The sequence below is a fragment of the Vulpes vulpes genome, chromosome 15, assembly GCF_048418805.1.
Source record: "Vulpes vulpes isolate BD-2025 chromosome 15, VulVul3, whole genome shotgun sequence".
Classification (NCBI taxonomy): Eukaryota; Metazoa; Chordata; class Mammalia; order Carnivora; family Canidae; genus Vulpes; species Vulpes vulpes.
Genome location: NC_132794.1, coordinates 89,792,832 through 89,797,644, shown reverse-complemented (window position 1 = coordinate 89,797,644; position 4,813 = coordinate 89,792,832).

Here is a 4,813-nt window from a genome sequence, read left to right as displayed (position 1 = left end):
TTTGGTTTCCAGGAGCTGTCTGGTCATAATGATTTTCTTTCGAGAGAAATCTCAGTTGTGGTGGGTGGGTGTTGTCCAGATCCCTCCTGTAAGTCCCCTCCAAGGGCAGCAGGGCTGTCTTGGCACACTTGGCTCAGATGAGGGAAATGTTTTGTAGGTGACATCTGCTCTCCTTATTTGTCCAACACAGACAGATGAGCAGGGACTTGGTTGCCACAGGGGATATTACTGTCTTACTTTTCCCATCAAACTCTGTCAGGCTTTGTAACTTGAAGAAATTAAAGGGGGCTTGGGAGAGAGACAGTTTCTAACAAGCTGTCAGCAGGGCCCCACGATGGGCTGGAAGCCTTGTTCTTTGTCAGTCTGCTTCTTGGTTGACTTTATTCCAATGCTATTAGGGTAAAAATCCTTCAGTTTCTTTCAGAGAAAGAGAAGTGGCCTGGGGCTGAGAGAGACAGATTCGTAAGTAATTTCTCTCATTATACACTTCTAGTGCTTACTCACCATTTCAAAGAGAAAGAGCTATCACAGCTGACTTGGAGAATTTTTCCCCAGACAGGATGCACTCCCTTATCCTACAGCTTAATCAGCCTGCTTTCCCCAATTATCTAAAATGGAAGAGACCTGACCCTCAGCAAGGCTGAGCTGTAGGTGGCCTTCTGTCCTTAGTGATTTGTAGGGCTGGACAAGGGGGAATTTACAAAGTGCTAATATAGAGATCCTTCTAGGGATCCCTGGGTGGCGCAGGGGTTTGGCGCCTGCCTTTGGCCCAGGGCGCGATCCTGGAGACCCAGGATCGAATCCCACATCGGGCTCCCGGTGCATGGAGCCTGCTTCTCCCTCTGCCTGTGTCTCTGCCTCTCTCTCTCTCTCTGTGACTATCATAAATAAATAAAAATTAAAAAAAAATATTTAGAGATCCTTCTAGAAGTAGGATCTGCTTGCATGGGTGAGTTATCCAAGGAACTAGAGCAGTTGTTAGAGTCAGTGCCAAGTATAACATTGGATGGGATGGTGTCTAGAGAAGTCAGAACACCATAATTCCAGTAATCCCAGAGCTGAGAAGTGACAGGTTGAATAACAAAAATGCTTGTTACCCCAGCGGTTTTTGTGTTGTGTAGGTATTATAGATTTATTTTGTTTTTGTCAGCCATATTTATTATAAAATTATGCATTCAAGATTATAATATTAAAATAATAATTAGCTTAAATAGTCTATTATCCAAGATTACAGATGGTATGACAGCTCCTGGAATGTATTTTGACTACTTACACAAGTAGTGCATGGATACATTCTTGTTGTAAAATATTTAGAAGTTTATACAGTGAAAAGTCCCTTACTCACCCATTCTTCTTTCCAGAGGTAACCACTGTCAACAGTTTGGTTACTATCCTTCAGTGATCTTTCTAAACATTTACATACCAATGTATGTATATATGCACACTTGTCTTTTCAAATGAATGAGATCATTTGTCACATATTGTTAGGTAACTTTTAAAATTTTAATAATATATATCTTGGAGATATTCTCATGGCAGTAGATATGTCTTCCTCATTCACTTTAACATTAGCACAGTATAGCATTATATGGACATGGCCTGCTTATGTGATCATTCACTAACTGGAGGACATTAACATTGTTTCCCATGTTTGCTTTTACACATAAGGCTGCAAGGAGCTTCTGCACATACGTCTTTGTACACATACTCTTGTAGAATGAATTCCTAGAAATAGAATTGCAGTTGCAATTTCTGTATTTGCTTATTACACCATAGGTCTAACTCTCCTCATTTCTTATTTATTTCCATCAATTATTTTTAACCCTAGCGGTACATTAGATTTACCTGGGGAATTTTTAAAAAGTGCATATGCCCAAGCTGTGCCACAGACCCACTGAATCAGAATAGTCTTTGGGAGTAGGGCTCAGGCTTTGGATTTTCAGAAAAAAAAATCTGAAAATTCTCATGTGCAGCGAGGATTGAAACAATCATTGATCTATACATTAAACAAAATAAAACAGAATTCTAGGGTATTTTAATATAGTACAACCAATTATTATAGGAACAGAGTCGGTCAAATGGTCAGGAGTAATCTTTGTTTCCTCTGAAAACAGGCTTAGTAAATCAAGTTGTTTAGGTGAAAATAAATGATGTTAAAATTTTTAAAATATTTTATTTATTTATTCATGAGAGACACAGAGGTAGAGACATAGGCAGAGGGAGAAGCAGGTTCCCCGTGAGGAGCCTGATGTGGGACTCATCCCAGGATCCCAGGATCATGACCTGAGCCAAAGGCAGCTGGTAAACCGCTGAGCCACCCAAGTGCCCCAATAATGTTAAATCTGATGTTTAATAGTTACATAGCATTTTTGTTTCTTGAAAATACCTTTTGCTATTGTTTTGAAATCACAGGGCATCTTTAATTCAAAGCTATGAGCAAGGTGGGCTGGGCAGGAATGACCTTGTCCATTTTACATTCCTAGAAGCTGATAGAAGTAAAATGATGCTTCTCAATTTTAATGTGCTTAGAAAAAATCTAGGGACCTTCTTGATATGCAGATTCTGACTAAGTAGGCCTGGGATGGGGCCAGAGATTTTGCATTTCTAACAAGCACTTACATGACATTGATGCCACTGGTCTGAGGACCACACTCTGATCAATAAACACCTAGGTAAAGGGTAATGAGCTAAATACAATGGAGAATCCAATCCAAAAACAGACATAGGGTATCATCAAAATGATGAAGACTTGGGGCGCCTGGGTGGCTCAGTCAGTAAAGTGCCTTCAGCTCAGGTCATGATCTCAAGGTCCTGGGATAGAGCCCTGGATCAGGCTTCCTGCTCAATAGGTAGTCTGCTTCTCCCTCTCCCTCTCCTCCCACTTGTACGCACTCTCTGTCTGTCTCTCAAATAAATAAATAAATAAAATATCTAAAAGAAATGATAAATACTTGGTAAAACAAAGAAAAGGGTTAGGACACTTGGGTGGCTCAGCGGTTGAGCATCTGCCTTCGGCTCAGGGCGTGATCCCCATGTCCCCGGATGGAGTCCCACATTGGTCACCATGTGAGGAGCCTGCTTCTCCCTCTGCCTATGTTTCTGCCTCTCTCTGTGTTTCTCATGAATAAATAAATAAAATCTTAAAAAAAAAAAAAGACAAAGAAAAGAATGAAAGGAGAAGGGAATACAGGGTGGAGAAGGATGGAAGGCAACAAAGCCTGTCTTCTACATCAGCTAAACCAGGATGCCCTCATCCTAGAACCCCATGCTCTAAACAGGGGCACATTCATGAGTCATTTAATAAAAACAATTCAGTCTTTAAGTAAAAAAAAAAAGTGCATCTTACTAATAGAAATTAGATTTTTTAAAATGATGTTTTGGTATTTTTATCTTTTGGAACAAAAGAGTTAGAAGCAATAATAAAATAATAAAGGTATTATTATTTTTAAAATATTTTATTTATTCATGAGAGACACAGAGAGGGAGAGGCAGAGACACAGGCAGAGGGAAAAGCAGGCTCCCCACAGGGAGCCCAAGGTGGGACTCGAACCCAGGACTCCAGGATCATGCCCTGAGCCTAACGCAGATGCTCAACCACTGAGCCACCCAGAGGTTCCAATAAAAGTATTATTTTTAATGGGCTGTTTTCTCTTTAATATATTGGCTGCCAAAATGGATTCCAGAAATTGAAGATTAATATGTACAAGCTGTAGGATCTAAGAGGTGCGCCTCGGGCAGGAATTAGAAGAGGAATGCTATCTATGCTAGAGGGAACATTCTGAGAGAGAAAGAACTGGCTTCATTTAGATTCATTCCCCCTCTTATATATTCAGGTGCCTTTTCCATGAAGGTATGTAGCACTAACCATGGCTACAATGTTCATAATTTCATTTATGCGGCTTTTTTGTTATCTGTCTTTCCCATCAGATTAGAGTAACCATGAGGATGAGGACTTTTTTGTTCACCATGTTAGCCTTAATACCTAGTGCAGTGCCTGGTAGATAGTAAATGGTCAATAAATATTAATTGAATGAATTGAATAAATGAATTAATAAATCACAAAAAAAGAAACAGTGGTATGATGGTACGAGATGAAATTAAATTAGGTTAAAACTAAAACAAAGGAACAAAAAGCCCTCAAAGTCTACAAAGCCTAGCTCCAGGAGAAGGATTCCAAATTGGAAAAATTGGAGATCTAATGAGTTAATTACGCAGATGATTAAAACTCACACCACCTGGGGCACCTTGGTGGCTCAGTTGGTTAAGTGTCTGACTCTTGGTTTCAGCTCAGGTCATGATCTTAGGGTTGTGAGATCAAGCCCCATGTCGGGGTCAGTGCTCAGCATGGAGTCTGCCTGAGTTTCTCACTCTCTAAAATAAATAAATAAAATCTTAAAAAAAAAACCAAACTTATACTACCTTACCCCTTCCAGCAATTTTAATCTTATTATGTAATTTTCTCTGTAAACTCTTATGCCTCTTCCATTTATATGAAAATTCTATGACATCAGAAAGCAAATATAGTGACTTCATCACAGGAACAAGGATAAACCAGGGTCTTTTCAAACATAATTCATGAACTAATAATACGTTGTAAATGTTATAAAAATATGCTCTACTTCAAAGGGAAGTTGTAGGATTAACTTTCAGGTATGATTTAATATAAAATCCAAGCTCTCTAGATTATTTTTTTAAAAACAATCTTATTTATTTATTCATGAGAGACACACACAGAGAGAGGCAGAGACACAGGCAGAGGGAGAAGCAGGCTCCATGCAGGGAGCCCAATGCAGGACTCTATCCTGGACATGGG